Genomic DNA, 21,889 nt, shown 5'->3' with positions numbered 1-21,889 from the left:
GCCGGATTTGCATATCGTTTATTTCTTAAGTATAATGCAGTCCCAACGAAAAAGGGTCACGATCGTGTGTTGAAACCGCAGGCGGTGAGTAAACTGCTTCAAATATCTCTGTGTCGTTAACTTAGCTATCGGCGCGTAAGCACATCAAGTAACAAGTAAACAACATGCGATGTTGCATCAAACTGCACTTTCCACATGTACACCTTAAAAAAAAAAAAAAAAAAGACGACATAAAGTGGAACTTTAAGCAAATATATACAGTTTCATTACATACTACATAGAGACGTCCTGCTGTAGTTGTTGCTGCTGCTGCTCTTGTTCAATTCATTGAATCTGACTGTTAGCCATGGTTTGTTTTGGATGATGTTTTTTTCCTCATGATAATGTCACAGTTTCAACACAAAAACTTACTCGCGCTTGTGATTCTTTAGCTTCGCCCACACGTCACGCCTCCAGCCACTCATGTTTTTCCGGGAAAAAACGGTACAGACTATCTTTCTCTTATAAATATAATAAAACTAAAGACTTTTTGGAGTTATGAAGGATGCAGTACTACTCTATAGGTACTCAAGATTAACAGAAAATTGAGTGAAAACGAGCATTTCACCCCCCGTTAAATGTATATCAAGTATTTAAAGACTCCTATGTAGGTAGATGTGCACTGCTTAGGGTAGTTCAACATATAGTTCACCCAAAAATGAAAATTCTGTCATTTATTACTTAACTTCATGTCGTTACAAACCAGTAAGACCTTCGTTCATCTTCAGAACACAATTTAAGATATTTTCGATGATATTCGAGAGCTTTCAGACCAGGGTGAATAATTAGTGACAATTTTCATTTTTGGGTGAACTATTGTAAAACACTTAAAGCTGCAGTAGGTAACTTTTGTAAAAATGTATGTTTTACATATTTGTTAAACCTGTCATTATGTCCTGACAGTAGAATATGAGACAGATAATCTGTGAAAAAAATCAAGCTCCTCTGGCTCCTCCCAGTGGTCCTATTGCCGTTTGCAGGAATACCATCGCTCCCGGTAAGAAACAACCAATCAGAGCTGCGGTTCGTAACTTTTTTATGTGTTAAAAATTTACAAAATGTATATAATAAGTGAGTACACCATGAATCCATTTTCCAAACCTTGTTTTTAGCTTGTCCTGAATCACTAGGGTGCACCTATAAGAAGTGTTTATATTCAGACTATTTTAGATTGCTTCGGGGGTACCATGGCGGAGTAACCCAGTACCTTTGTGATTCTTCATAGACATAGAAGAGAGAAGTAGCTCCGGCTACAATGTTCTTCCGCAAGACGCAAGCGGTTCTGTTTATTAACTGCTAGAGCGTCAAAAGTTACCGACTGCAGCTTTAAGCTCTGAAGCAAAGATCTACACCTGAGAGTAGTGTGCTCTGCTATAAAGCCTGTCTATGGAAGGACAATTTTCAAAAGGAATTGCAAATTATAATTTCAAATGCGTTTTCCACATGTGACAAATTACGACATAATCCAAACACAATTGCAAATCTTGAACAAAAACAGTTTCAAAAACACTGAACAAAAATTACGGTTTCAGTTTTCATGAATGCACAGTGACTGCCAAATTTCAAATGGAAAAGCAAAGTCCGTTTGCAGCTGTATTTTCCATGTATTATGAGTAATAAGCCTGTCATATTGATCAAATACTGCATCATAGCAGATTTACAGTATTAAATAGGAAAATAGTTTGTAATAATGCAAAGGGACAAAAGTAAACACTCAGTTTTCAGTTAAAGTCAGTTAATCATTGATTCAGTGATGTATCGTCACTCTGTGCAATCAAGTTGATGATATCGCTTGATATTAATTGTCCCCAACTAAGGAAAACCAAGGAACCAAAACTCCATCGGTGACAGAATGTAGAAAAAAACCTTGGGAGAAACCAGGCTAAGTTGGGGGGCCAGTTCTCCTCTGACCAGACGAAACCAGTAGTTCAATTCCAGGCTGCAGCAAAGTCAGATTGTGCAGAAGAATCATCTGTTTCCTGTGGTCTTGTCCTGGTGGTCGTCTGAGACAAGGTCTTTACAGGGGATATCTGTATCTAGTTGTCCTGGTCTCTGCTGTCTTTCAGGGCAGTAGAGGTCCTTTCTAGGTGCTGATCCACCATCTGGTCTGGAATGCATACTGGATCCGGGTGACTGCAATGACCCTCTGGTCTGGATACGTACTGGATACGGGTGACTGCAATGATCCTCTGGTCTGGATACGTACTGGATACAGGTGGCTATGGTGACCTCGGAATAAGAGAGAAACAGACTAATGTTAGCATAGATGCAACATAAGAACAAGTACATGAGGTGTTATTAATTACAATGTCTGTTTTTTTTTCACTGTGTCGCACATGTTACCTGCCAAAACTCAAATGGTATCTTTAACATCTGAATTTCCAATGCCTCGCATTGAAAGCTGTCAATTTTTGCCAGAGGTGGGACCATACTATGGAGAGTGTTTGTATTGGGAGGTGATGTCACTCAAAGACAATTGTGCCAAATGTGTCAGGTATTGGTAAGGGAGGAACTCAAGTGCAGACAGGGAATCACAAAACAAAGGGTTTATTACAAAAAGGGGAAAACAAAACCCACGAGGGGGAAAACACGGAGCAAGGTAAAGACTAAATAACTAAAACAGGACTGGACTAACAAGATAAACAAGGACTCTAAATACTAACTATAAACAAACACTCACGGTAATACAAACACTTCTTAAGGAACAATCACAGAGTGGAACAATCACAGGTACAATCACAATGACAATGAACCGACGCAAGACAGAGCACACTAGGAGATCTAAATAGGGGGAACAATCAAGACACGACAGGTGTTACAGATAGGACAATCAAGACACGACTAGGTTAACAAGGGGGGCGGGGCAAGGGAACGAGACAACACAAGCACATGGCCCAAAGACAAGGCCATGCGCTTGTACACAAAACAAGGGTCTGTCATGATCCTGCCTCAAGACTAGGAAAAATCAAGGACACGAGGGCAGGATCATGACAGAACCCCTCCCTTAAGGAGCGGCTTCCAGACGCTCCTCAAGGGAACATCAAACACGGGACATGACTGACATGACAGACTGGGACACAGACACAAACCAACAAGACATGACTAATAATAACAAAGGCAAACATGAAAACACAATGGCAGGGTTAGGGTGACATAACAAAAAAAACAAACAGGGAAGGGGAGGGGGCGGGACCACAAAGTTCATGGGGGACAGACCAGGGCGGGTGGGAGGGGTAGGAATCTTAGGAGGACAGGACAAAGGCTGACGACGGGGGGTACGGGCAGGTCTGGGTGGTGAGGGGCGGGGAGGGGTCTCGGGACAACTGACCGGGGACATGACGGGAGCAGACAAGGGACGCGGGGCAAGACTTACGGGACACGGGGGGACAACATCTACTGGACACGGGGGGACAACATCTACTGGACACGGGGCCACATCAACAGGACACGGGGCCACATCAACAGGACACGGGGAGACAACGGCTGGACACTTAGGACTTCTGGGGACAGGGTCAGGGGACAAAACAGGACTGATGGGGACTTCTAGGATTTGGACAAGACGGGACAAATAATCAGAAAAGGCTTTAGCAGCCAGGACAATTGGCATCTCCTTACGAGATGAGACAGACTGTACAAGAGTCTTTGCTGCAGAGTCGGCCGCGGCTCTCTCCTCCGCTCTCATGACTGCAGACTTGAATACGGCTTTCTTCTTTGCTGGCTCGGGCACGCCAGCGCTGCTCGCTGCTGGCTCGGGCACGCTCACCGCTGCTGGCTCGGGCACGCTCACCGCTGCTGGCTCGGGCACGCTCACCGCTGCTGGCTCGGGCACGCTCACCGCTGCTGGCTCGGGCACGCCCGACGCTGCTGGCTCGGGCACGCCAGCTCTCAACGCTGCTGGCTCGGGCACGCCAGCTCTCGACGCTGCTGGCACGGGCACGCCAGCTCTCGACGCTGCTGGCACGGGCACGCCAGCTCTCGACGCTGCTGGCACGGGCACGCCAGCTCTCGACGCTGCTGGCACGGGCACGCCAGCTCTCGACGCTGCTGGCACGGGCACGCCAGCTCTCGACGCTGCTGGCACGGGCACGCCAGCTCTCGACGCTGCTGGCACGGGCACGCCAGCTCTCGACGCTGCTGGCACGGGCATCCAGCATTGCCTCCTGTCCGCTGAGTTCCATTCTGGTCGGTTCATTCTGTCAGGTATTGGTAAGGGAGGAACTCAAGTGCAGACAGGGAATCACAAAACAAAGGGTTTATTACAAAAAGGGGAAAACAAAACCCACGAGGGGGAAAACACGGAGCAAGGTAAAGACTAAATAACTAAAACAGGACTGGACTAACAAGATAAACAAGGACTCTAAATACTAACTATAAACAAACACTCACGGTAATACAAACACTTCTTAAGGAACAATCACAGAGTGGAACAATCACAGGTACAATCACAATGACAATGAACCGACGCAAGACAGAGCACACTAGGAGATCTAAATAGGGGGAACAATCAAGACACGACAGGTGTTACAGATAGGACAATCAAGACACGACTAGGTTAACAAGGGGGGCGGGGCAAGGGAACGAGACAACACAAGCACATGGCCCAAAGACAAGGCCATGCGCTTGTACACAAAACAAGGGTCTGTCATGATCCTGCCTCAAGACTAGGAAAAATCAAGGACACGAGGGCAGGATCATGACAAAATGCTTTAAACAATGGAGGTTAAGGAACTACTAAAGGCAGCTGCCACTCCGAGAGATGTGTGTTAAAGAACAGACAGTGCAACCCGGATCTCCCTATATTCTTGGCACCTCAGACAATAAATAATTCTGTCATTTTTACCCCAAATCTAGCTACTATCCCCTGCTAACAGTTAGAGCCACATGGTACTATTGGTCAATATTCACCATTAACCAAATGGTTTTCACCTGAGATTTGGGCTAAAAACTACAAAATATCTCCCAATACAAACACGTCCCATAGTATTGTCCCACCCTTGACACAAATTGACAGCTTTCTGTGTAAGGCATCAGAAATACAAATGCTTTTCAATTGCGTTTGGACTATGTCACAATGTATGCGTGAAAAAAAAAAAAAAAATTAAGGCTGTCAAAAATAGCGCGTTAACGGCGTTAATTAGTTGTTTGTCGTTGATTACGTAAACATTTTTTACGCATTTCACGCATGCGCAGTATGACAAATTATTTAGGTCAGGAAAGTCTCGTCGATCTCTGAATTCTCAAGATAGTAACAAACAGCGGCGAGCGCCGCGACGAAAACACAGAAGAAGCTTAAGGTTTTACCCCAGTTACTCTCAAATACATTCATGCCAAGCTCGATAAACAGAGACGACTTTGGTAGTTGATACGCTGGAGCTTCTTCCTGTTATAGTGTCCTGTGTTTCACACTGTGCATGCGCAGAACGCATACATGCAATGCAGCGAAAATTACAGCTGTTTGAAAAAGCATTTGCATTTTTACTTGGTTTTACTGGCACTTGAAGCCTTCAGAACGTGAAAATATCGATCCTAAAGAATTGTGGCAGAGCAAATGAACACCTCCTAAAAACAAGAGTGCCCAGAGTGCAGAGGGCGCATGTTTGTGTTTCTGAGTTCATTCTTTCGAGTTTCTCTATGCATAATTTCATAGATATGTGGCTATATTTAACCACTGGTTCACCTATAACTCTTACACTATCTGTAGTTAAATGGCATGGTTTGATATAGTGATCAGGTAAATTTGATTAAGTAAATGTTAAACTTTTGAAATTCAGAAAAAAAAAGAACCACATATTGATGAATCAATACATGAAAATTATGTATCTGTGTCCTGTTATTTATCCTTTGGTACGCATTTCAGAAAAAAAAAATGGTTAGGATTCAGGTGTATTTGCAAATAGTGATTAATCATGATTAATCCACTGAAAATTCTGATTAATTTGATTAAAAATTTTAATCATTTGACAGCCCTAAATTAAATATACAATTTGCAATTCCTTTTGAAAATAGTCCAGAATATCCTTACCTGTCCATTGATTATAATCAATGTATGAGAGACCTGCTGGCATTTTTAAATCGCCACGACAATTGGATGGGGTTTTGTGGACTCTGCTCGGTTAAGGAATTCCATGTTTGTTCCAACCTATAAAATAAAGTAAAAAAACAAACAAAAAAACAAACAAATTGTTTTAATAACAGTGATTCAGTTCAATTAACTGTGTGAAGTTAATCATTAAATTTACCCATCATGATTATTTGTTAAATTCACCTATGAGTTGGTCTACAGAAGCAGAATATGATATAGTGATTGGCTGAAAGGTGTGCTTTCAAACTGTCTAATCAATGGGATGTTCCAGTCATTATAAATCACAGTTTTATGTTAATATGCTGGCTATATCAAACACACACAGTCACTGGCACAGATAAGGGAGATCAAACTGCAAGCGCACACACAGACATTTCTATGATAAGTCATGTAGGTAAAACAGTCCATATATAAAAACTTATAGATGTACTAAAGTGATAAGGACAAGTCAAAAACCCGATCTGGAAAATTGGTATATGATGTTTACCCTCATAAATTAGGTACATTCTGAACACAAAGTTACAAAGTGCAGCTTTAACTAAAGCACAAAATAAAAATGTATGTGCGTTTAAGTTACGTGAGGGATAACGTTAGTTGATTATCACAGACAAACAATTATGTAAAATGTATAATAAACACGAACTTACCGTTAGACGCCTCAATAAGACTGCACTCGACGAGTTTTTCTCTCACAAATGTATCCATGTGCTTTTCTGACAGGAAAAAAACACATTTTGAATTACAATTTGTATGTAAAAAGACTTTATAAACCACAAAAATATCAAATCACTTCACTAACGCGGCCTACGTTGCTCGCTGTGCGTCCGCGCACTTTAAAATGCCCTGAGACGCCGATTCTTTTCCGGGAATCACTTTGTACGAGAATTACTGAACCGGTTCATTTGAACTGGATCGTCGGTTCTTTTAGACCTGCGGTCCTACCATATTGTACGTAATTTGCATGATTTACATGTCGATATGGACAACTGCAGGCGTTTACATTAGAGCAGAAAGTCGTATTCACTTTTTGAACTAATTTGACTCACTTAAATGTCAAATTCGCTTTTCAGTGTCAGAAACTACTTTTTCCTCTATTTTCACAGGTATTCGCATATTTCATCCATCCGTCACTGTCTGAAACTTAATAAAACTGTATTAATCTGTCGTCTCAGATACCTTAACACAATTATGTGAGTCATGTAATGTAGGTTGGCCGTTTGAGGTAACTTAAACTTTTCATCATTTAACGTAAATAATGTTGGCCTGTAGAAGTTTAACAGTATTGTTGAAGCAAAAAAGTTATAATTCTGCCAATTTAAAATAATTATTAATGAAAACATTAAATAAAGTTACCTTAAAACAGTTGAAAGCCGTGGCTTTGCCCTGTTGTTCTTCCAAAATGACAGTTGGGGAGCGATTTAAACATCTTCAAGGCGTGTTAAAAAAACCCAGCGCTGGCCTGAAACAACCCAGCGACGCAACCCAGCAGATTTAACCCAACTCCTGGTAAATTGAAACTACCCAAAAGTGTTTAAAAAGAAATAAAATAACCCAACAAAATGACCCAAAAGACTCAACCCAGCATTTTGGGTTAAAAAATAACCCAGCCGTTTTTAGAGTGTTCTGAATTAATGTATTAATTAATTATATTATTTATTAATTATAAATTGTATTATTAATTGTGCCCTCTAGAAGCTTGCATTCTGCAAGTGAACATCGCTTGATTGTGCCATTCCAAAGAAGCACAAAGTCACTTTTACAGACTTTTAAATGAAATGTTCCCTCCTGGTAGAATGACCTCACCAACTCAATCCTAGGAGCTGAGTCCTAAGCCATCTTCAAGAATCACTTCTCTTCCATCTTTATTTGACCCTCTAACTTTAAAGGGGGGGTGAAATGCTATTTAATGCATACTGAGTTTTTTACACTGTTAAAGAGTTGGATTCCCATGCTAAACATGGACAAAAAATTAAGTTGTACGTTTGAAGGAGTATTTCTGTTCCAAAAATACTCCTTCCGGTTTGTAATAAGTTTCGGAAAGTTTTTTTTCGAGTATGGCTCTGTGTGACGTTAGATGGAGCGGAATTTCCTTATATGGGTCCTAAGGCATTTCTGCCGGAAGAGCGCGCGCTCCCGTAGAGCAGAGCACTGAGAGCACAACAGACGTTCACTGATCAGAATGAGAGCATCGCGAAATGTCACAAAAGAAGTGTGTTTTTGGTTGCCAGGACAAGACAACCCTGCACAGATTACCAAAGAAAAAACAGCATTAAGGGAGCAGTGGAGGGAGTTTATTTTAACAAAGCATCAACGGAGTTGTGCAAGTGTTTGTGTTTGTTCCCTGCATTTCGAAAATGCTTGTTTTACAAACAAGGCCCAGTTTGACGACGGATTTGCGTATCGTTTATTTCTTAAGGATGATGCAATCCCAACGAAAAAGGGTCACGATTGTGTGTTGGAACCACAGGCGGTGAGTAAAACTGCTTGAGATATCTCTGCCTCCTTGTTAGTGCGTCCCCTCCCATGCCGGAGACCCGGGTTCGAGCCCCTCTCGGAGCAAGTCGTTGCTGCTGCTGCTCTCGTTCAGTTTCAGCCTCGGGATCTGATTCTGGATCATAAATAAACGGCTGAATCTGACTGTTAGCCATGGTTTGTTTTGGATGATGGTTTTTTCCTCACGGTAATATATCACAGCTTCCACACGCTCTCAATGCAAAAGCCTACTCGCGCTCATGATTCTTTAGCTCCGCCCACACGTCGCGCCTCCAGTCGGTCGTGTTTTTCCGGGAAAAATCGGTACAGACTATCTTTCTCTTATGAATATAATAAAACTAAAGACTTTTTTGAGTTATGAAGGATGCAGTACTACTCTATAGGTACTCAAGATTAACAGGATATTGAGTGAAAACGAGCATTTCACCCCCCCTTTAACACTCACTATTCTAATTCTATTCTTTAAAAAAATCTAACTACCTTTCTAATCTTTTTGTATTCTATTTTATTTTCATTTATTATGTAATTGTGTGTGTGTGTGTGCGTGTGTGTGTAAAGACCTCTAACTAGCTTGCTCTATTCTTTTTTTTATTCTATCTGTTTTCTTTTTATTTATTATTAGGGCTGTCAAATGATTAAAATTTTTAATCAAATTAATCAGAATTTTCAGTGGATTAATCATGATTAATCACTATTTGCAAATACACCTGAATCCTAACTATTTTTTTTTTCTGAAATGCGTACCAAAGGATAAATAACAGGACACAGATACATAATTTTCATGTATTGATTCATCAATATGTGGTTCTTTTTTTTCTGAATTTCAAAAGTTTAACATTTACTTAATCAAATTTACCTGACCACTATATCAAACCATGCCATTTAACTACAGATAGTGTAAGAGTTTTAGGTGAACCAGTGGTTAAATATAGCCACATATCTATGAAATTATGCATAGAGAAACTCGAAAGAATGAACTCAGAAACACAAACATGTGCCCTCTGCACTCTGGGCACTCTTGTTTTTAGGAGGTGTTCATTTGCTCTGCCACAATTCTTTAGGATCGATATTTTCACGTTCTGAAGGCTTCAAGTGCCAGTAAAACCAAGTAAAAATGCAAATGCTTTTTCAAACAGCTGTAATTTTCACTGCATTGCATGCATGCGTTCTGCACATGCACAGTGTGAAACACAGGACGCTATAACAGGAAGAAGCTCCAGCGTATCAACTACCAAAGTCGTCTCTGTTTATCGAGCTTGGCATGAATGTATTTGAGAGTAACTGGGGTAAAACCTTAAGCTTCTTCGGTGTTTTCGTTGCGGCGCTCGCCGCTGTTTGTTACTATCTTGAGAATTCAGAGATCAACGAGACTTTCCTGACCTAAATAATTTGTCACACTGCGCATGCGAGAAATGCGTTAAAAAATTTGACGTAATTAACGACAAACAACTAATTAACGCCGTTAACGCGCTATTTTTGACAGCCCTATTTATTATATTATTTAAAATCCCATGCTACGTGTACTGTGTTAACCTAACTGAGACTTGTTATAGCACTTATATATCATTGCTCTTTTTGTTGTCTTTGATTGCTTCCATCTGTAAGTCGCTTTGGATAAAAGCGTCTGCTAAATGAATAAATGTAAATGTAATAAATGTAAAAATAAAGAAATAAAGAAAACATGCAGCAAATGAAAAAAAGGTGATAAATCCGTTAAAATTTGTTACTCTGGGTTAACAGTAATTATAAGTATTATATACTTTGAGCAGAGCCTGCATGGGCCTAATGTAGGCTATTTTTTTTTTGTTTTTTCCATTGCATCTGAAAATGACTTCGTTCATCACATTTACTTCACGCGCTCTGGCGCAGATCCCCCTCTTGTGTTGCTCAGCTGTGGACGATTTAAAAAATTTTATATAAAGGTTGCTGTCCCATTTTATACAGGAGTTGCTCATGTAAAAAAATCTAAATTATATTGTTAGTTCTAATTATATTATTAACACATGTTAATTTAGGCTATTTAACATGCATTGTGACATTTTACTATTTTTAATTTATAAACTCCTTGATATTTTAAAGTTAGTTTAATAGTATTTAAATTCAAGTTTAAAAATAGGTTTCAACTGCTAAATACCAACAACCATCCTGCATGTGAATAAATGAAATGCATACTTTTCATAACATTTCATTATTCATATAATGCATAACATTTCTGGTGTTTGGATTTGTACTTCAATATGATGAGCTCAAAGTTTAAGAAAAGCCCTAGACTGGTTCAGAGCCATATAGAGAGCTCTCTATATGGCTCTGGACTGGTTCTCCCTCTCTCTCTCTCTCTCTCTCTCTCTCTCTCTCTCTCTCTCTCTCTCTCGCTCTCTATTTAACAGCATTAGCTCAATAAAATACGTCTTCCTTCAGGTAGAATGAATATTTTCCTGCTTGCTAAATGTTGGTCTCATGATCAATAAGTTGTATTCGCCTCAATCTGATTCAGTAAACTCAAACCACAGACAGTGAAGCGGAGTCCCGGGTGCTGTGAGGCGGGTACAGAGGATTCCGTTTGGTCTTAAAGCCTTCCGCGAACATCCACGATCACAAACAACAATGATTTTCGTAAAATAATGCTTAATTATTAATTGATGATATGTTATTATCATTATGTCCTTATTTATTTATTAAGCACTTTTACACAACTTCTCATTGAACAAATTGCTGTACAAACACATTTGCAATCATAAAAACATACATCAACACCACATATAAATAATGAAATAAACTCCTCAGTTTGACAACCTACAAAAGCAACTACTGTACCCCATTGAATGCTAGAGCTAGTAGGTATTCTTTAAGCTTATGTTTAAAAAAAGGTAAATGTACATTCCAATCTGATAGAAAGGGGTTGATCATTCCAGAAGTTTAGGAGCTATAGCTACAAAAGCTCGATCTCCACTTCTCCGCTTTGTTCTTGGAGTCGTTAAAAACAGCTGGTTAGCTGACCTCAAGGACCGTTTTGGTTTGTATTTCTCAATAAGATTTGCCATGTACAACGGAGCCATACCATGCAGTTATTTCTGAACAAAAATTTAAATTTTTAAATTATTATTCTGTAGTCAATCGGTAGCCAATTTAAAGAGCTCAATACTGGGCTAATATGGTTTTGCTTACGAGTACCCGTCAAAAGTCTCACAGTGGCGTTTTGAACTAGTTGTAAGCGTTTAATCAGTGACTTATTCATGCCGACATAAAGCGAATTGCAGTAATGTAGTCTTGTAAATATAAATGCATGAATGAGCTTTTCGAGATCACGAGTGGACAGAAAAGGTTTCACTTTCGCTACTAATCTCAAATGATAGAAACAAGACTTAACGACAGAATAAATTTGTCTCTCAAACCTGAGATATTTGTTGAAAAGAACACGGACTAATGGCTTACAAAAGGTGACTAAATCAACCAGATCATCAAGATTATTTGGAACTCCAAACCATACGACTTCAGTTTTCTCTTCATTTAGTTAACATTTTGTTAAAGATAACAATGATTTATTGTCATGTATACAATTACGCAACAACTCTATCTGGTCCTTGCTGTTCTTTTTCAGAGGGAGATAAATTTGCATATAATCTGCAAAAAAAGTGAAAGGGGATTCCATGCTTGCTAAAAAATTGACCCAAGGGGTAGCAAATATAAAGAAAACAAGTTTGGGCCAAGAATGGACCCCTGAGGAACCCCACTGAGCAGAGAAACGTTGTGAACGATCTCAACCAATATTTACCAAAAAGGTTCTATTTAAAAGAAAAGACTTGAACCATGCAAGCGCTGTACCTTTAATTCCTACTACATTTTCTAGACTTGAGAGTAAAATGTCATGGTCAATGGTATCAAACGCAGCGCAAGAACTGCTGGTCATCCATTTTCGAAAACAAGAACTGCTGAAGACCCTGAGTCAACTTCAGTCAGCAAATCATTTAAAACCCGATCAAGCCAGACTCAGTACTGTGAAAAGCCCTAAAACCTGACTGAAAAACTTCAACGATATCGTTCTGAATCAAAAAGCTATGTATTTGATTCAAAACGACCTACTCCAAAACCTTGGACAAAAAAAGGTAACTTCGAGATTGGCTGGTAATTTCATACAACAGCAGGGTCCAAATTTGTTTTTTTTTCAAAAGGGGCTGGACAAGAGCGTATTTAAATGTTTAGGAACACCTCCAGTTAAAATAATATTGTTTATAATGACTAAAATACTGTGGCCAAGAACATCAAATGCTTCCTTTATCAATTTGGCTGGAATAATGTCTAATGAACTGTCAGTTAGTTTTGACTGCTTGATTACCTCAGCTAGTGACTGCAAAGAGATCATTACAAAATGGTCAAATGTAACAAATGGTGGCCGAACAACAGAAGGATCAAACAAACTAGGTTTGATTGTGTTTAATGTCTGAGATCTTTAGGATAAAATAATCCAGAAAAAAAAAAAAAAAAAGACTGTGGGCCGAAGGGAAATTTCGTGTTTTCAAACGATCTGTGGTGAGGGATAACCCAGTTTTTTATATGTAACTGCTACGCTTTTCGACAAAGCAAATAAAAAATTTTGCCACTCATACACTTTGTCCATTACTATAATATTGATAATTTTCTCCTGGTGAACAGAGCAAGCAGCTATTTGCGGGGTCCGTGCTGCATGACGTATTTGTTGCCTTCATCCAATAGCGTGCGTGGAAAGTGTCGGTGCTGGTGACGTATTTGTGAACACACTGGCGCGCTTCGCGCCCAGGATTTAAGATTGTACTATTTATGATAAGAACTATTTTACCTAATTTTGCTACATATTCAGTTTGACACAAAATGAGAATGTAGAGATTACTTTATCCATTTGTACAGTTTTTACTTTATGTAACCATATTTTGTCATATGATGTACTGCTCATCAAGCCTGCATTTATTTGTCCAAAAATACAGAAAAAATGTAATATTGTGATATATTATTACAATAATTGATCTTCAATTTATTATACCTTTAAATTATCATAGATTTTTGTGGTGCAAAGCAGAATTTTTAGAATTATTATCACATGATCCTTTAGAAATCATTCTAATATGATGATTCATTATCAAAGTTGGAAACCGTTCTGCTGCTTAATTTTTTTTCATAACATGTGATACTTTAATACTTTGAATAAAAATAAAAAAATAAAAAAGCTTTGTTTTTAAAATATAAATATTTTGTAACAATATACACTAATAATACACTAATATATAATATACACTATTAACTTAGGGTCGGTAATTTTTGTTTCTTTCTTTTTTTTTTAATAAAAACAATACTTTTATTCAGCAAGAATGTGTTAACTTGATAAAAAGTGATAGTAAAGAAGATTTATATTATTAGAAAAAAAAAATATATATATATATATATATATATATATATATATATATATATATATATATTTTTTTTTTTTTTTTTTTTTTTTTTTTTAAGAAATGCAATTATTTTTAACCTTTTATTCTTCAAATATATTAGACAACAGACCTGTTTTCAACACTCATAATAAATCAGAATATTAGAATAATTTCTAAAAGAGCATGTGATAGACTAATGTAACATGTGACACTGAAGACTGGAGTAATGATGCTAAAAATTCAGCTTTGCATCACAGGAATAAATAATTGTAAGGATATTAAAATAGAAAACTATTATTTTAAGTTGTTATAATATTTCACAATAATACATTTTTTTCTGTATTTTTGATCAAGTAAATGCAGGCTTGTGTAACGAAGACTGACTCGGTTGTGGGTTGGAATCCATGTGCAGAGCTTTATTAAGAACAACAGCACAAACAGAGGCAAATGGAGAGCAGATAGCGTGGTCGGTAAGCAAGCCAAGGTTCGTATATAATAGCGTCAATCCAATTAGCAAACAAATCCAAATCAGCAATCCAAAAGACAAGGTCAAGGGCAGGCAAAAGACATATATAAGCAAACAATCCGTGAGTATGAGAAACGCTTGGTAGAGACAGGATAAACTGGCAATACTTCGCAACATATTGCACAAACAACATGGCTTATAACGGGTGTAGACAGGAAGTGATGAGAGAAGAAGCGGCAGTGTTCAGTATTCAGGAGACGGCTCCCTCTGGCGGTTGGATGAATGAATAGTGGATGCAGATGTTACAGAATCCCTCCCTCTATGAACACCTCCAGGTGTTCTCCGAGGCCGTCCCCTTGGTCTGGGTGCAGGACGAGTAGGGTTTGCCTGGTGGAACTCCTGAGTTAACGATGGGTCTAGAATGTCCTTGGCAGCCACCTGTAGCAACAATGAGTCTTACAGAATAATTAACTCAAATGATATATAGGGAATTTGAATAATTAATCAGGAATATGATTAATTTATATCTCAGATGACAGTTACATTAAATTTGATTGATTATGAAAAATAGCTCAATTGCCTATAACAATAAATAATCACAGGGCACTGTACCTTACTCATTAATATGTCAATATTACATTCTTCATATCAATTATTGTGATATCTCTTACTGTAAATTACTGCAAATCAAACCGTGGTATGTCCAGCAAACCACTGTAGACCTATCAATTTTCAATAAAGTTATCATGCCTTATAATTCAAGGAAAAGTATTCTCTGGCCATGAAAATATTATCCTATCCTTATGATAAAATTTAGTTTCTAAATTTAGAGCTTGTAGCTAAAGATCAGACATCTCAGTGACTCGTAATGTGAGTGGGGTGGAGTCCAAGCCAATCGTCAGTATATGGGTTTTTAATAATTAAACTAGTAATACATCAAACTACAAATCACACAGAGTAAATATGCGTACGACAATACAAACAGTAAGCTTTATACAATACATAACGAATCCAAATAAAAGAGAGAGAGAGAGAGAGAGAGAGAGAGAGAGAGAAAATAGAATGAGATCACATAAGGAGCTCAGGTATGAAAATCATAGTCAGTAACTTTTGGAAGCCAACAACAAATCAGATCATAACAACACTTTAAAGCAGCATTTAAATCTCCATAGAGAAAGTGATACTTGCAAAAGTGTCCAATGTGAGCATGGCGTGAGATCGGCGTCGAGCTTGTGAGCTTTGCGCGCTATTCCCGTTGAAACAGCCATGTGCCATGAAACGGAGGCCATGTGACGCGCGTGCACGCTGCGCTGGCTCTTGGCGTGAGCGTGGAGCACGTGGTCCTTTGTTCTGTCCTCGCGCGGTATTTGAAAGGTTCAACAAACATTGTTCCAGAATTCGTCTTCCTTGCGTGGAGAGGCGAATAGTTGAATAAACTTAGTAAAGAAAAGAAAAGAAAAGAACGAAAACGAAAGCTTTCGAGAGGCGGACCTTGTTCGGTCGTTCTTATGGCTTGAAATGGTTCACGCCCCTTTTTCGCGTAAACAGCCAATGAAAGTCCGCGATCTGAAACGGAGGGAAAAGTTCCTTTGTCTCTGTGAAGACAACCCCCCCTGGAGATCTAGGGCTTGTCCAAATTCCAGGGATTATTCTAGCAAGTTTGTAATTCAGATTACATACATATTTCATTACTTTGCTCTAGATAAATGGGTCTGTCAGAGCATGACGATCACAAAGATCCTAAACATAATATTTAAATGATCAAAACATGAAGTTACATTCAAATGCAGAATTACACATATTTAAAGATTTGATTAACACATGATAACACTGCAGATGTTTCCCAATTTATATGGGAAACATCTAATGTACCAAAAGGGAATACGTAAAACATGTATAAAACATAAAAACAGAAAGTTAATGAATACATTACATAGAATGCATTGTTCAAAAGAAGCCAGTGATTTGGCTTCTCCCCTGTCCTGTGTGGTCGTAAACTTTTACAACCTGCAAAAGTGGGGGTTGCAGAAACATGGCTCTCTTTGAGAAGGTTAAAATGAGGAGAGACATTTCCTAAAGTATGAGCTTGCAACTTATACTCTTCACATAACAAGGATTAACCATTTTATGCAATCCATAAACATAATTAAAATACATATTAATAATAAAATGAAAGTAAGGAACGTATACGAAAGGTTTCCTTTGTCTCCAGTGTGTTGGAGGAATTTGGGTTGGGGGTTTTAATTTCTTCTTTGAAGCTCGCATGGGCATCGTAAATAATTTAAGTCCAGCCAGGCTGGCGCCAGGCCAGGCACTTGGTGCAAAAAGAGTTTCATTTGGAAAATCTGAATTAAACACATGAATCGATGATCTGCATATCCGTTACACACCCATGATCTCTCCTCTGGACCATAGCCTTCCCAGTCCACCAGGTATTGCAACCGGCCCCCATGACGCCTAGAATCCAGAATTTCCTTTACCAATTACGCTGGAGCTCCATCAATGTCCAGTGGTGGAGGAGGTTCTCTCTCCTCAGTAGTGGGGCCGGAAGCAGGATTGACCGGTTTCAACAGAGATACATGAAAATAAGGAGAGATACGGTAATGAGCAGGAAGCTCAAGCCTGTAAGTTACTGGATTAATCTGCCGTAATATACGAAATGGGCCTACATACCGTGGGCTGAGCTTCCTGCTGGGAAACCGCAACCGTAGATCCCGAGTTGACAACCAGACCTTCTGACCCGGCTGATAGTTGGGATGGGGACGCCTCCTGCGGTCTGCTTTGATCCTCTGAGCTCTGATCGCCCTTTGCAGCCTCACATGGGCACTATCCCACACACGTTCACTTCTTCTGACCCAATCGTCCACCGCAGGCACTTCAGAAGGTTCCCCAGACCATGGGAACATAGGAGGCTGATAACCTAGAACACACTTGAAGGGGGTGAGTCCTGTAGATGAGTGAGTGAGTGAGTTCTGTGCATATTCCCCCCAAGGTAAAAAGTCACTCCAGCGTTGTTGTTCCCGACTACAATAAGATCTGAGATAACGTCCCAATTCCTGATTTAATCTCTCAACCTGTCCATTAGCTTGGGGGTGATAGCCAGATGTTAAGCTCACATTAATGTCCAGTTGCTTACAGAAAGCTTGCCACACACGAGACGTAAATTGCGAACCTCTATCAGAAACTATATTCTCTGGTATCCCATAAACACTGAAAACATGGTGAAACAATGCTTGTGCAGTTTCCATAGCTGTGGGTAGGCCCTTTAGTGGGATAAGACGGCAAGACTTAGAGAAACGATCAATAATTACCAGGATTGTGGTGTAGCCATTGGAGCTGGGCAGATCTGTAACGAAGTCCACAGCCAGGTGTGACCAGGGGCGTTGAGGAATTGGTAGAGGTTCAAGAAGACCAGCTGGTAATTCTCGTGGTGTCTTGGACTGAGCACACACACTGCAAGACTTGACATACATAGAAACATCATTAATTAGATTAGGCCACCAAAAGGAGTTACGCACCATTTCTACTGTCCGTTGAATACCAGGATGCCCGGAGCTTAAAGATGTATGCACCCATTGTATAATTCGTTGGCGGAGAGACCCAGGGACATAATGACGGTCAGGGGGACAATCTGGTGGCGTGGTTTCTGTTTGTCTTTCATGTTGTAGTTCCTCCATTATATCCCAGCGAATGGGTGCCACAATCACTGAAGGAGGTAGAATAGGACCTTGGCAACAAGAAGATTCATTTGAATCAAATTGTCGTGACAGCGCATCAGCCTTGCCGTTCTTGCTTCCTGGACGGTAAGTGACTGTGAATTGAAACCTAGTGAAAAATAATGACCAACGGGCTTGTCTAGGGTTGAGACGTTTAGCACACTTAATGTACTCTAAATTCTTGTGGTCCGTAATAACCTGGAAAGGATGGCGAGCTCCCTTCAACCAGTGTCTCCACTCTGCCAGTGCTGCTTTAATTGACAACAGTTCCTTATTACCCACATCATAGTTCCTTTCTGCGGTTGTTAGCTTTCTGGAAAAAAAAAGCACAGGGAAATACTTTTCCAGGGTTTCCATGTCTCTGCGACAGAACTGCTCCAATGCGAAGTCAGAGGCATCTACTTCTACAATGAATGGCAAGTCAGGATCCGGATGTTTCAAAATTGGGGCTGTAGTAAAACTAGTTTTCAGAGTCTCAAAGGCTGTTTGAGCAGACTGAATCCAAGATAATTTCTTTGGTTTGCCCTTAAGTTTGTGACTTATCTTGTAACCAAGAAAGGTGGTACTAGAGACGTGGAACTCACATTTCTCTGCCTTGGCATATAGATTGTTAGCCAGTAGTCGGGAAAGAACATTTCTTACATGATTGATGTGTTGCTCACGTGTCTTTGAATAGATCAGAATATCATCAATGTAAGCAATAACATAGTGATTCAGAAGGTCACGGAAAATCTCATTAATGAATGATTGAAAACAGACGGGGCATTGGCCAGGCCATACGGCATAACAGAGTTTTCATAGTGCCCCCTAGTGGTGATAAAGGCGGTCTTCCACTCATCACCTTCTCTGATTCTGATTAAATTATAGGCACTGCGCAGATCCAATTTGGTGAAAATAGTGGCTTCACGTAACTGTTCTAATGCAGGAGGGACTAATGGAAGTGGATACCTGTTCTTGATGGTCACTGTGTTGAGACCACGGTAATCTATGCAGGGACGTAGACCTCCATCCTTTTTTTCAACAAAGAAGAAACCCGATGCTGCTGGTGACGTGGAAGGACGGATGAAACCAGATGCTAGAGCCTCCTCAATGTATTTTTCCATGGCCTGCGTTTCAGGAATGGTTAATGGATATACCTTGCTCTTGGGAGGTGTAGTGTTCGGTAACAGTTCGATTGCGCAGTCCCAGGGGCGGTGAGGAGGTAACTGGGTGGCCTTGGTTTTGCTGAAGACCTCATTGTAGTCAGAATACTCTGGAGGAATAAAAACTGATTCATTAGATGCAGGGCTTTCAATACTGGTGGTTAAACAGGGGAATTGTAACTGGAGTTGAAGACAATGGCTGTTACAGTAAGGCGACCATTTAGTAAGCTCCTTGGAGCTCCAGGAAATTTGTGGATCATGGATAGTCAGCCATGGATTACCCAATACTACTGGATGTTGTGGTGTAGATGTGACATACAAAGAAATGGTCTCTGAGTGGAACAGGCCAATCTTGACAGTAACGGGCACAGTTTGATGGGCAATTCCTCCACCAATAGGTTGGCTATTTATGGCAGTGATGTTAATAGGTGGTATGCACTGGATAACAGGTATGTTGAGTTCACGGACCAATTCATGATGAATCAAATTTAAGGCAGAACCGGAGTCAATTAGTGCTGGAACACAATGAGCAGAATTAGCATGGTTGAGTGTGAGGAGAAGAGTAAAACAACTGGTCAGCATATTAGTACTCACTTTGATCTGGGAGGGCTTGTTAGGGCATGAACGACACTGATGACCTGGTTGACCACAGTAGAAACACAAACGATTAACTCGGCGTCGTTCCTTTTCCTCCACAGAGACTTTAGTTAAACCGATCTGCATGGGCTCAGCGGGTTCCTGATAATTAGTGGTTGGGGTGGACATTGAAGTAGCAAGCGAACTCGAAGGATTATTTCGTAGCAGTTTATCAATTTTTATAGCCATTGAAATCAGTTGGTGGAGATCTGAGCCAACGTCCTTGCATGCCAGTTCGGCCTGTAGTGTTTGATTGAGGCCCTGCTTAAACACTGGTTTCAGTGCTACCTCATTCCAACCACTCTGTGCCGCTAGGGTGCGAAATTCAACTGCATAATCAGCAGCAGTGCGATTCCCTTGACGTACAGTATTGTTCAAAATAATAGCAGTACAATGTGACTAACCAGAATAATCAAGGTTTTTAGTATATTTTTTATTGCTACGTGGCAAACAAGTTACCAGTAGGTTCAGTAGATTGTCAGAAAACAAACAAGACCCAGCATTCATGATATGCACGCTCTTAAGGCTGTGCAATTGGGCAATTAGTTGAAAGGGGTGTGTTCAAGAAAATAGCAGTGTCTACCTTTGACTGTACAAACTCAAAACTATTTTGTACAAACATTTTTTTTTTCTGGGATTCAGCAATCCTGTGAATCACTAAACTAATATTTAGTTGTATGACCACAGTTTTTTAAAACTGCTTGACATCTGTGTGGCATGAAGTCAACCAACTTGTGGCACCTCTCAGCTGTTATTCCACTCCATGATTCTTTAACAACATTCCACAATTCATTCACATTTCTTGGTTTTGCTTCAGAAACAGCATTTTTGATATCACCCCACAAGTTCTCAATTGGATTAAGGTCTGGAGATTGGGCTGGCCACTCCATAACATTAATTTTGTTGGTTTGGAACCAAGACTTTGCCCGTTTACTAGTGTGTTCTGGGTCATTGTCTTGTTGAAACAACCATTTCAAGGGCATGTCCTCTTCAGCATAGGGCAACATGACCTCTTCAAGTATTTTAACATATGCAAACTGATCCATGATCCCTGGTATGCGATAAATAGGCCCAACACCATAGTAGGAGAAACATGCCCATATCATGATGCTTGCACCTCCATGCTTCACTGTCTTCACTGTGTACTGTGGCTTGAATTCAGAGTTTGGGGGTCGTCTCACAAACTGCCTGTGGCCCTTGGACCCAAAAAGAACAATTTTACTCTCATCAGTCCACAAAATGTTCCTCCATTTCTCTTTAGGCCAGTTGATGTGTTCTTTGGCAAATTGTAACCTCTTCTGCACATGCCTTTTTTTTAACAGAGGGACTTTGCGGGGGATTCTTGAAAATAGATTAGCTTCACACAGACGTCTTCTAACTGTCACAGTACTTACAGGTAACTCCAGACTGTCTTTGATCATCCTGGAGGTGATCATTGGCTGAGCATTTGCCATTCTGGTTATTCTTCTATCCATTTTGATGTTTGTCTTCCGTTTTCTTCCACGTCTCTCTGGTTTTGCTCTCCATTTTAAGGCATTGGAGATCATTTTAGCTGAACAGCCTATCATTTTTTGCACCTCTTTATAGGTTTTCCCCTCTCTAATCAACTTTTTAATCAAAGTACGCTGTTCTTCTGAACAATGTCTTGAACGACCCATTTTCCTCAGCTTTCAAATGCATGTTCAACAAGTGTTGGCTTCATCCTTAAATAGGGGCCACCTGATTCACACCTGTTTCTTCACAAAATTTTGTGCCTTAAGAGCGTGCATATCATGAATGCTGGGTCTCATTTGTTTTCTGAGAATCTACTGAACCTACTGGTAACTTGTTTGCCACGTAGCAATAAAAAAAATATACGAAAAACCTTGATTATTCTGGTTAGTCACATTGTACTGCTATTATTTTGAACAATACTG

At 39.9% G+C, this 21,889-nt stretch overlaps 1 protein-coding gene and 1 long non-coding RNA gene across 2 annotated transcripts in view; one reads left to right on the top strand and one right to left on the bottom strand.

Moving 5' to 3' along the window:
* The window catches only part of LOC127986006 (uncharacterized), a gene marked incomplete at its 5' end in the record, with an annotated part of 403,871 nt that overhangs the window by 21,601 nt on the left and 360,381 nt on the right, over positions 1–21,889 (top strand). The gene's annotated exons all lie outside the window — the stretch shown is intronic.
* Positions 6,035–7,546, bottom strand: LOC127986031 (uncharacterized). The gene is made up of 3 exons (XR_008160736.1): positions 7,475–7,546; positions 6,769–6,834; positions 6,035–6,178 (listed from the first exon to the last, which is right to left on the bottom strand). It is a non-coding gene; the product is annotated as an uncharacterized LOC127986031 (long non-coding RNA).

The sequence above is a fragment of the Carassius gibelio genome, chromosome B21 (assembly GCF_023724105.1).
Source record: "Carassius gibelio isolate Cgi1373 ecotype wild population from Czech Republic chromosome B21, carGib1.2-hapl.c, whole genome shotgun sequence".
Classification (NCBI taxonomy): Eukaryota; Metazoa; Chordata; class Actinopteri; order Cypriniformes; family Cyprinidae; genus Carassius; species Carassius gibelio.
Note: the sequence above shows the minus strand (reverse complement) of the source record. Positions and strands in the feature narration are given on the sequence as shown.